The 12,750-nt window shown below is 38.7% G+C and overlaps 1 long non-coding RNA gene across 1 annotated transcript in view; it reads left to right on the top strand.

Annotated features, from left to right (window-relative positions):
- LOC113935354 overlaps positions 1-12,750 on the top strand; it is a 61,522-nt gene that overhangs the window by 18,870 nt on the left and 29,902 nt on the right. The gene's annotated exons all lie outside the window — the stretch shown is intronic.

Below are 12,750 nucleotides of genomic sequence, written 5' to 3'. Positions count from 1 at the left end.
TGTGGCACATAGCAGGGGTGCAGTAGATATTAAAAAGGAGGAGGAAGGAAAATTCAAAGACAAGGAGCCATATATCACAGAAAATTAAAATTAATAGAAAATTAAAGTCAGTAGGTTGAATGTTTACTTGAGTCAGATTTTCTGTCAGTGGCACCTTCATATCCCAGGCAGTAAAGATGGCCATAGGGACCCTGTTCTACTTCCCTTTTAGTGCAACTCTCAATTTATAGCTTCTTAAAAAATAATAATCCTATATTAAGGATATAATAATGATAATATCCTAGTTTCAGACCCAGTTTTTAGGTTTTTGTTAGTACAGACAAGGGAAAGTCAGGATGGGCATGGAGATAGAGGGCTTTCTTCACATCCTGAGATTTTCAGGCTTTCTCAAATTTAAAAAGCCAGGGAAAATATTTTTTATTTTAAGGCACAGATGTAAATGTGTAAATTCCCCCTAAAACTCTATGTATTTGAAAATGATTATGAAAATTTCCTTGAAAACTAGAGCATTAGTAATAAAAGCCTCTTAAGTCCTCAATACAAATGCTTTGTGTAGAATAAGCATAGATGCTTATACATAGTAAGGTACTTTCAGACATGCACTCAACTTCTTAATATTAATGTCACATAAAAATCAGAATTTATTCATGCATATTGACATGATTTTGTATGCACCTCTTGCTTCCCAGTAATAAATACTTGCTATTTCTACCCAAATGAATGGGTATTCACATATTGCTGTGAGGCTGCATATTTCTTGGGTCCAAGTTGATTTTTATCTACAATGGACTTGTTTATTACAGGAGGAAGAGGATAGAGATCAAAATGAAGATAAAATTGGAAGACAATTTATAGCCATTTTTATTGTCTAGTCTTCCAATCAATATTCTTGTGCATGAGCACATGTTGCACCTGAGTCATTGGTTAACAGTTCAATGGCTTTCAATACACCTCTATAGAATATCTTATTGAAATATACTAGTCAACCACAAATTTAGATTACAAAATTGAATCTGATTTAATATAAAGTACTAAGATCTTGTCTTGGGTAAAGCTCACTTCACCCCATCATTTAATAAGACACTGATCCATATTCACTACACGTATCCTACAAGTGGTATCTTATCAGGGTCAGTGGTGAGTGTCTATGGAGTAGACGCCTAAATATCCTGTGGACCTGACCCTTGTTTCAGTATTCACTTACCTTCACCCACTGAAGCAGAAAGTTGAAAAAGCAGTATTGAGTCCTCCATTCCTAAACAGAGTGTTGGTGGAGCAAAGAGGAAAGATTGGACAGTGACTATGATGATAGATAGAGAGAAGTAGCTTGCATTGGAACTGTGGGTCAAAGAATCAATCTCAAAGCATCAGTCCATATTTGAGCTTCCTCACCTTTTGAAAGGAAGTCCGCACATAGCCTTAATTGATACTCTTGTCACTAGGTTTCTAAAGGTCCGTTGCTTATTGCACGCTTTTTTACCTGTTACATACCTACTTCTCCCTAATTGTATCATTCTTCTCTTTTGTTATTATTATTCTTATTTCTGCTCTCCTAACTCTTTTGAAACATCTTATATTTTTAGTTCACTATTGCTCCAAATTTACTGATTTGGCATATAATCCTTAAGTTCTTCAGAAGAAAAGTTTACATAAATCTAAAAGGTGAGGAATATTTTTAGCAGGCAGGCAAATTAATCTAGATACACATAAGAAAACATAGGACAAGACTTATTTTGCAAATAAATATAGGCATTCATAGTTGATATGATTATGTTAGTGTTACAGCAAGAATTTGATATTTATAATCACCCTTAGTTTATGCAGCACAGTAGACATCTTTCCCAGGCAGAAATGAAAATATGGTTCTGAAAACACAATTCAAACAATCCAAACAATTCAAGCAAGCGGAACAGGAAAGACAACTTAAATACCATACCATATAACAAAAACTTACATTAAAAAAAAGGACCTGGGCAAATTGTTAACAGACTCATAGCTTGAGATAAAGAGATTGCATAAAGCAATTTGCTTAGGAATTTAACGATCGATAGAGATTATTTTCAATAATCCTCACTTTAAAGATTTGAATATTATAAATATTTTCAAAATAGAAAAAAGGTGTTCTTAGTAATTATCAACTACTAAAATGTAACCTCTGTGCCTGATAACATAATGACTCAAATGCAAAGAGGGAGAACTGAAAGGATGTAGGGGATAATGGAACCAAGAGCAGGAGGCAGCTTTAGGGATGGAAAAAGGACAAATCATTCCAGACAAATGTGATCACTCTTTTAAATCACATTACAAGATTAATGGATGAGGGGAATGCACTAGAGGTAAAATACACGGATTTTACTAAAGCATTTGATACACTGCTCCATGAATTTCTACTTGCAAAATTAATTCAAATTGGGTAGAATATGTGCATGGTCACATAGATTGAAAATTGGCTGAAGGACCATAAACAAGGAGTAATGACAAATGGTGGTCCCTCACATTTAGGGTGGAAGACAGTGTCCAGTGCATCTCTGAGGACTGATGCCAATTTTGGTAGAATATAATCACTTCACTAATGATCTTGAGAAGGGGAAGGAAATTATAGAATTCACAGATTTTGACATAGGAAGTATCATAAACCAAGACAAGATTAGAGCACAGGAAAAAAAAAAAAAGTCAAGTTAAACAGAGGTGATACTTAACCTCTTTTTATGACTAAAAGAACGAAGGATTGCTAAGAAAAGAGTTACATACAATTTTCATTTTCATTATTAAAATGCTAACTGGGGAAAGTGTACTTCCTGTCATTAAATAGGGTAGTCCTTTATTCAGTGAGATTCTGAAATCTATTCTCCTGTGTTCTCCAAATTTTAATTCATCTAAAGAATTCTTAGAAATGGTGAAGGGGCTGGGTGCCCTACTGGTGCCGGTAAGTTCCGGCATTTGTTTTCGGCTCAGGTCGTTATTTCAGGGTTGTGAGATGAAGCCCCACGGCGGGCTCTGTGCTCAGTGCCGGGTTGGTTTGAGATTCTCTGCCTCTGCCCCTCCCCCCACTCACAGGAATGCACACGCACTCTCTCCCTCTCTCAAATAAATAAATAAAATCTTAAGAAAAAAAAGAAATGATGAAGGGGCAAAAGAGGTAGATTTATAAAGAAAGAACTTAATTATGTTGACGTATGTGCCTAAATATTGGGGCATTGGTAATTTTCCCAAATATGTGATAAGTACAGAGCAAATAACCACCTTGAAAAAAACTTCAACCTATTAAAAGATTCCTTCTGACACAAATGTTCCCAAGTACCTCTTTGATAACTGTCAGGACAATCTTACTGTTGTTTCTGATGTTGTTGTTGGAATTAAAACCCTACAAAATGTCATTGTTTAGTAGCATAATGAACTCTTAAAAAGTGAACTGGATAAAATTTGATTTTCCTTCTACAGAAAGCAGGGTCTTAATTATAGTTAAAGCCCTTTTACATTCTCCATTTCATCAAATCCTCTTGGCCACCCTAGGTGGGAGGTATTATCATCTCCAATTTACTGATGTGGAAGCTGAGGCCCAGAGAGGATAAATGACTTGTCTAAGGCTACGCCATTAACAAACAAGAGTTATTACCAAAGCCCCAATTTTAGGAACTACTAATCTTGCAGTCTTTCTACCAAAAAGCAGTTTCCTATGTTCATGCCATGGAAGAGACTATCTCAGAAGCCATATACCAGGGTCTGACCTTGACTTTTGACTGTTCATCCTGTGATGAATCAGATAATGTGATGAAAATGACCTAGCATAGAATCGGGGACATGAAAGGCACTTAATAATGTTTAGCTCCTTTTCTTTGCTTTTCACCCTATTTACAGTTTCTTCATTCAGCAAGCAGTTATCAAACACCTAGTGAGGGTGTGCAGTGTCTAGCTGTGCACATCTTAGTCCTTCTTAGTCAACTTAATCCTTCCTCTGAAGCTCAGGTCTCCCAAGTGAGACCAAAACCTCCATGAGAGAAGACCCTGTGTCTGTCCATTCACTGCAGTGTCCCCAACATCTGGCACATAATCAGGTAAACTTCCTGAGCTAGAGAGAAAACATGTTGCCTCACCGCTCCAGAGTTCCCCTGAGCTTTGACCAGGCTTATGTTCCTGTTTAGCTTCTTCATGTAGCATGAAGTAAAATGGTCCATGACCCCAGCAAACACTAAAAGAAAAGTCCTGGATAAGAGAATGAGGAGGCTAGACTATGAATGCACTTGTCAAGTTGTTTTTATTTCTCTTCTACCATATCACCTCTGTGGCCCTTATAGCCAAGTCTGACAAGTTAACCACCATAGTAAAGCAGTTGGCTACTAGAACACCTTTTGCTGAAGGGTGGGAGACAGACATTCTGCTTCTGTACCCATTGCTCAGCCTCTCCACAGAAAGCTCCATTGAGGAGTAACAAGAGCCCACTGCTTTGCAGCTTCTGGACAATCTGCTTTCCTGCAAATTTGGAAGGAGAATAGAGTATTATAGGAAGGTTGGCACTCATTTGGTGAATAGGCCAAATGTAAGGTCATGTCAAGGGGCATGTAGCTTAGGTAGCAATGTACAACATGGAGGTCCCCATGAATAGGCCTGCGGCCAAGGAAAGGACCTAACCAGGGCCACCCTGTCCAGCTGTGTACATGACTGTCACATCCCCACATCTACTCAATTACTGGCCTTAACCCAACCCTGCCTGGAAATGTAATTACATCACGGGTATTTCCACATACAATTGAATTAGTTATATTATATTCAAAAAGAATACCTTTTTCATTCCCAACCCTCTTCTTCCACATTAGGCTTATTGCAGTTGGGTGAGTGCACCTGAAGTCTTCAGTGAGGTGTCAGGTATAATTTAGCCCTGGGAAATGAATTATGGGATTGCCCTTTAGGAAAAGGCTGGGAGCTCAGCCCTGCCTGTCAAATAGGTCCCTGCCTTATAGCGAACTCTGCAGGTGAATGAATCAGTATTTGGCATATCAGCATTTCATAGAGCCTCCATGCTAATGTCTTTTTGAAATGAAACCGAGAAAGCTGTTAACCTCAGTTAGCCGAGTGTCCCCTCTGTGACCGGGATAAATCATCAATGTAGAGGCTGAGAACTCTGTTCTTACTGCTTTGGGGAATGAGAGCCAGGGCTGTGGAGAGACGGATGGAAGGGACCTCTGGATCTCAGAAAACTAAGTAAGGATTTTTATCTCCCTTAAAAAGAGAAATAAATATTACTTCTCATTGCCTCCTGATTTAGGTATTCCAAAAGGATTTTTGAGTAATTTGATTCAATTAGGTAGCATATCCTTACTTATCCTTTTTTCCAAGACTTTGATCTCTTCTTCAGTGAAGTCCCCCCAAAATATTTATATTTCATTACAGTATATATGCATATCTACATATATAAATATGTATGAAAAATAGAACACAAAAATATATAATTTTATAATAATATATAGTATATATTATTATATAATATATACATTAAATATATATATATTAACTCTTGGAATCTCTCACAACTGAAAACCTGGTCTTAACTGCCAGACAGCTATGGTCAGCTGACTATTCCCTTCTATTCTTACTATTTTATACTACTTCTTGAATATTTTCCCAGAGTTCAGATTTAAACATCCATATACAACCCTCACATCAATCCTGTGAAGCCATTAGTTCTGCTTTTACATTTGAAGAAACTGGGGTGCAGAGAAGTTGAGGGAGCTGTAAACCTTACGATCAAACCCAGAACTTCTGCTGTCTGCTCCTCAGTTATTAACTGCTTTGCAACCAACAGTGGCCAGATGCAGTACCAGAATTCTTCTCTTTAACAAGCCAGTGCGAACAAAAGGTTCATGACCTAGGCTTGTAGGCCCCTTTTTGCCCTGAAGGCTCTTGACTGCTTCCTCCTCCAGCTGTCCCAAAGGGAAAGCTATTTGATTACTACATGCATCTTCAGCCCTTGGTATTTACAATCAACTCTACAATTGCTTTTATTAGTTCCAGTGTGCAAGTTATTCTCCTTTTCACTTTGCCTGCCTGAGTTATATATGAACTAGAAAAGGGCAAGATGCCTGAAGTTCAATAAGGCCATGACATTGAGTGTTCAAGAGGAGCATGGAGCAAGATGCTAGAAGGTTTCTTAATCAGCAAGAAAACAACATAGGTTAAGTGGACTGCAAGATTTTTAGAATACTGACAGATTCAAGATAAAATATACTCTCTAAAATTTCTTACACCCTAGGAAAAAAATTAAAAACATAAATTATAAACATGGCAATAGAATGCCCACAGCATTTAATGTTATGGTTGGAAAAGAAATTTTCTTGCTTGCTCCTACCATTCTTTGGTGGGAGGGTGAAGGGGATCAGAGTGGGAAGGAAACTGGCTTGTATGGACGGCATTCAATAGTTGATGGGATATGAGATACAAAAGTTTGAGGACCACCATAAGATGCAACTGTGTCATTTTACTGCCAGAAGTTCATAAAAAAAAAAAAGAAGAAGTAAAACCAACGAATCACTTAAGTAGTAATTAGTAGAAGTTTATTGTGTACACATAAAAAAGACAGTTTGTAAACCAGGAGCCCTCAAACCAAAACATGGAATGAGGCTCAGAAGTATATGATTATGGAGCAACTTGTATAGTAGGAAGGCAGTGAGTGTTTATTCTTTACAGGGATTGGTTACAATATTAGAATTTTCTTAAATGAAAGGGAATTGGTCAGCGATTACCTCATATCAATTTGGGGGAATTTTTAAGTTTCACTTATGATTTTCAGAGACATAAGCAAGAAGTGACCCAGGTCAAGTTAACCTCACTTGTCTTGCAAAACAAACTAAATTCTGCTCAGGGTATTTTCAAGTCTGGTCTTTGTGTTTGATTTTGACAGTTTCCCACTTTTGGTCATGCTCTCTGAGAGCAGTAGCATTACTCCCGGTTACCACTGCTGATGTAGTCAGGTCAGGTCTAAGAGTCACATATTCTCTGTTTCCACTGGAAGAGTTGCCAGTCTGGAGGGTCTTGTAATCTTCATCGTTTACATAGTTATTGTTGATTTCATGCAGTTGCCTGATCCTTATAGGTACCACTTGGCACACAAGTGGCTGCCAACAGGTATTTAAATGCTTGAAAGTATACAACTCACTAGCAAGGATAATATGACAACTCTAAGGAGAACAATAGTCAAGGATAGAAAAGGTTCCCAGAGCAGAGATTTCCAGGAGCCAAGTTTTAACCAGCAAAACAGGTCCTTGAAGAAGGTGTCACTCAATTGATGAAAAATGTTTATCTGGTCTTTTAGATCCTTTAGATTTGGGGTAACAATGCCTAATTTCTCAACATAAAAATAACATTTTTTCTCCAATTACAGCACATGCACCTCCTTGTTGAGCAATCAGGGCTTCAGGGACTCTCCTCTTTTGGAGTACTGCTGAAAATACACCATTTATTTCAGTTTGTACTGCTTGATGAACATTTAGGGTATCATTAAAGCTTTTCTCAATAGTTGCAGAAATATTAATAAGTGATTTTTCTAATTCATTAACTCCCAATTAAGGAAAAAACATCCCGACAAACATATGAAAACCAGAGCTGTTTTGAACAACAGGATTTGGAAACTCACAGGAACCTTGTTGCTTTATGTACAAATCATTTTAAATTTAAAATCTGGCTAGTATTCAAGGGGTTATATTTAGTCCTTTGGGTGCGAGGTTATCCTAAACCAGTATCCAGACCATTTGGGTGGGAAAACTTTGTATATCTTATTACCACAGAGAATGAATAACCCAATATTATTAAGAGAGTTAGGGTGGATCCTGTGACCCACCAATTAGGTGGGCATCATGGTTATTCCTCACCATATAAGCACAAGCACATTCCCATCTTGAATGGCTATGGTTTAAATTTGGATAGGAACAAAAAACATTCCTATGAATTTGGTTTAGCAGTCCATGTATCATATCATGGTTCATAAATGATTGATTTCTTTTTCAGTGGTGCCCTGAATATTGGTCTATCCAATAAGTGAAACTGTTATTTGCTTTACATTATGGAATTATGGAGGCATTCCATTTCCCTACTTATTTTTCTTTGAACCAGTGTACAGGTTCAGTCATTTCCTTGATGATATAATTAAGGGTATCATTATCTTTATCTAATTTTAAATCCGTATCAATGTATGTAGAAGTCTACTCTCCTTCATCTGAATCAAATACGGAGTGAGCCTGGAACATTCCCCCAAATGAGGTCCAGTACTGTTAAGGTTTTCTATGCATAGTGATAGGTTACCAGCAATTAAGTTTACAGTGGTTATGAGCCAGTCCTTGGCCTCTAAAGCTTCTTCCCAATGCCAGATTAATTGTATAAGTATTAGTTGAGTGGCCAAGGGAAGAATACCAGACCTTTTCATAAAGCCATTTTCCTGAATTAGTCAATCTAGGCATGTATAGCAGCTGGTTCTAATATTAATTGGGTGTCTTCTGAGCATTTAAATGGCTAAGTATCCTGGATGCCTGGGTGGCTCAGAGTCCAACACTTGACTCAGGTAATGATCTCAGGGTGTGAGATCCAGCCCCGCCCCGGCTCCACACTGGGCATGGAGCCAGCTTGGGATTATCTCTCTCCCTCTACCCCTCCCACCCCCACCACCACCACTTGTGTGTGCTCTCTCTCTCTTAAAATACGGCTAAGTAGGGGCGCCTGGGTGGCTCAGTCGTTAAGCGTCTGCCTTCGGCTCAGGCCATGATCCCAGGACCCTGGGATCGAGCCCCGCATCAGGCTCCCTGCTCCACGGGAAGCCTGCTTCTCCCTCTCCCACTCCCCCTGCTTGTGTTCCCTCTCTTGCTGTCTCTCTCTCTGTCAAATAAATAAATAAAATCTTTAAAAAAAATGGCTAAGTAACCAAAAATCATTTTGATTAGTAAAAGAAGTTATTTGTTGGATGGTGGACCTTAGTGAGTATTCAGTGTAGGTGAGGAAAATTCCCAACATAAAGAGATCCATAAGTTTAAACATTTTGAGTTAGTTTGCAAGACACTAATCACACAATTGTTATAAAATAAAGTCTTGAAAATAAATAAGGAACTCTGCATATCTGGTTCCATGATCTTGGGCAGAAGTTGTCTATATTGTGCTATCATCTGCTTCAGGGGAAGACTTTTTCCTGGAAATCTTTAATTTTAAGTCAGCTTCAGGTTGACAAGTCCGAGAGTCTGGGGGAGCTCTCGTTAAATGAGAGACATGGATCCAAGATTCAATAACCTGCAATTTAGCTGTTGTGTAAGAAGTGAAAAGAACCTATTACATCCCTTTCCATCAAGATTCAAGTACCATTTTTCACTGATGTCCCTCCCAGAATACCCAGTCTCCAGGTTCCAATATATGGGGTACATCAAGCTATTGAAAATAAGCTTTTGAATATTGTATTAGTGTTTTACAGCATTTGGTCATATCAGAATTTACAAGGGCAAAATATGCATGGGGTTCTATCTTTAAAGACATAGGTTACCCACTGATGATTTCACAAGGTGTCAGTTTATGGTTCCCAAAATGTGTTAACCTTCTTTTTTTTTTTTTTTGACAGAGAGAGAGAGACAGCAAGAGAGGGAACACAAGCAGGGGGAGTGGGAGAGGGAGAAGCAGGCTCCCCGCAGAGCAGGGAGCCTGATGCGGGGCTCGATCCCAGGACCCTGGGATCATGACCTGAGCCAAAGGCAGACACTCAACCGACTGAGCCACCCAGGCACCCCACAAAATGTGTTAACCTTAAAATCATAAAAGTGAAGGCTAACACTGTAGGCCATGGTAATCTTGTGGTTTCAGTCAGTTTTGCCAGTTTCCATCTCAGAATACCATTGGTATGTTCACCTTTCCCTGAAGACTTAAGATGATAGGAACAATGATAGTGCCACAATGTTCGAATAACCTTGTTTAATTGTTTTATAACCTGTTTAGTAAAGTTAGTCCCTTGATCACTTGAAATTTCATTTGGAACTCATAGTTGAAAAACATTTTCTAATAATTTCTTTGCCACAGTAGCTACATCAGCTTTCCAACAGGGACAAGCTTCTACCCATCTAGAAAACAGACATACAATTACAAATACATATTGATAACCCCTAGAAAGAGGCAATTGAATGAAGTCCAACTGTAAATGTTCCAATGGTCTGGATGGTAGGGGAACAACCCCTGGAGCTACTTAACTAATTTTACCTGGGTTATGTGATTGACAGATTAAACACTGACTATAAATCTGTCATGACAATTTAGGACAATCACTCCACGAATATTTTTTCATAATTTGGGGCCTTTTATCAATTCCATGATGGGTAGTCATGTGAAGTGCTCACAGAGTGACAATTTGAGAAATTCAGAAAGTATCAGAAGACCATTTGGACCTTCTCAGAGCCTGTTGTTGTTGTTATTGTTGTTAAATTTACATCCTTCTTGGTGCCGTTTTTGTTTTTCAGTGTTTGACACAATTTTTGTATGTTACACAAGTTGTCATGAGTAACCAGATTTGGATCTATCTTACAAAATTCATTTGAAGTACAGAGTTTGGGTACATTAGGAATTTCTTGAGTAGCAGCCTTAGCATGAACATCAGCCATAACATTTCCTTGATATTCAGAGTCTGATCGGCAGGTATGAGCCTCAATTTTGCTAATAGCTATTTGTGAAAATAATAACAGCATAGAGAAGTTCAGCAACCCGAGGTCCATTTTTTATGGGCATACCATTTGATATTAAAAATCTTGTTTCTAGAGCATACCAAATGCAAAGACCACTCCAAAAACATACCTGCTATCTGTATAAATATTTGCAGTTTTTCCTTTTGCTGGTTCACATCTTGAGTGAGGGCAAATAATTCTGCTGGCTAGCTGAGTTAAACTGTACTTACAGTGTACCCAGCTTGATATTTCCCTTCAGAATTTTCGACATAAGAACTATTAACATAGAGTACTAAATCCAGATTGGGTAATTTAGAGTTTCTTGTAAATCTAATCTAGGAGTTGGATTTTGAGAGACCAATTCAACATAGTTGTGAGCTTATCCTTTGTCGGGTAAGAGTGAAGGGTAACAGGGTTTAAGGAGTTGCAGGAAAGAATGTGCAGATTTGAAGGAGACAGGAGTAGAATGTCATGTTACTCTACTAACTGAGAGTTGCTGAGTGCATTCAGTATTTAACAAACTCTACAGCATGAGGAAACATCAGATTTTTTTTTTTTTGATGCAGTGTTCCATGATTCATTGTTTGTTCATAACACCCAGTGCTCTATGCAGAACGTGCCCTCCTCAATACCCATCACCAGGCTAACCCATCCCCCTACCCTCCTCCCCTCTAGAACCCTCAGTTTGTTTTTCAGAGTCCATCATCTCTCATGGTTCGTCTCCCCCTCTGACTTACTCCCCTTCATTCTTCCTCTCCTGTTATCTTCTTCTTTTTCTTTTTTCTTAAAATATGTTGCATTATTTGTTTCAGAAGTACAGATCTGTGATTCAACAGTCTTGCACAATTCACAGCGCTCACCATAGCACATACCCTCCCCAATGTCTATCACTCAGCCACCCCATCCCTCCCACCCCCAACCACTCCAGTCACACTCACTTTGTTTCCTGAGATTAAGAATTCCTCATATCAGTGAGGTCATATGATACATGTCTTTCTCTGATTGACTTATTTCACTAAGCATGACACCCTCCAGTTCCATCCACGTCGTTGCAAATGGCAAGATCTCATTCCTTTTGATGGCTGCATAATATTCCATTGTGTATATATACCACATCTTCTTTATCCATTCATCTGTCGATGGACATCCTGGCTCTTTCCACAGTTTGGCTATTGTGGACATTGCTGCTATAAACATTAGGGTGCAGGTACCCCTTCGGGTCCCTGCATTTGTATCTTTGTGGTAAATACCCAGTAGTGCAATTGCTCGATCGAATGGTAGCTCTAATTTCAACTGTTTGAGGAACCTCCATACTGTTTTCCAGAGTGGTTGCACCAGCTTGCATTCCCACCAACAGTGTAGGAGGGTTCCCCTTTCTCCACATCCCCGCCAACATCTGTCGTTCCCTGACTTGTTAATTTTAGCCATTCTGATGGGTGTGAGGTGGTATCTCATTGAGGTTTTGATTTGGATTTCCCTGATGCCGAGCAATGTTGAGCACTTTTTCATGTGCCTGTTGGCCATTTGGATGTCTTCTTTGGAAAAATGTCTGTTCATGTCTTCTGCCCATTTCTTGATTGGATTATTTGTTCTTTGGGTGTTGAGTTTGATAAGTTCTTTATAGATTTTGGATACTAGCCCTTTATCTGATATGTCATTTGCAAATATCTTCTCCCATTCTGTCGGTTGTCTTTTGGTTTTGTGGACTGTTTCTTTTGCTGTGCAAAAGCTTTTTATCTTGATGAAATCCCAATAGTTCATTTTTGCCCTGGCTTCCCGTGCCTTTGGTGATGTTTCTAGGAAGAAGTTGCTGTGGCTGAGGTTGAAGAGGTTGCTACCTGTGTTCTCCTTTAGGATTTTGATGGACTCCTGTCTCACGTTTAGGTCTTTCAACCATTTGGAGTCTATTTTTGTGTGTGGTGTAAGGATATGTTCCAGTTTCATTCTTCTGCATGTGGCTGTCCAATTTTCCCAACACCATTTGTTGAAGAGACTGTCTTTTTTCCATTGGACATTCTTTCCTACTTTGTCGAAGATAAGTTGACCATAGAGTTGAGGGTCCATTTCTGGGCTCTCG

This window comes from Zalophus californianus, chromosome 17, assembly GCF_009762305.2.
Source record: "Zalophus californianus isolate mZalCal1 chromosome 17, mZalCal1.pri.v2, whole genome shotgun sequence".
In the NCBI taxonomy this organism is placed as follows: Eukaryota; Metazoa; Chordata; class Mammalia; order Carnivora; family Otariidae; genus Zalophus; species Zalophus californianus.
This window is presented reverse-complemented; position numbering and strand designations above follow the sequence as displayed.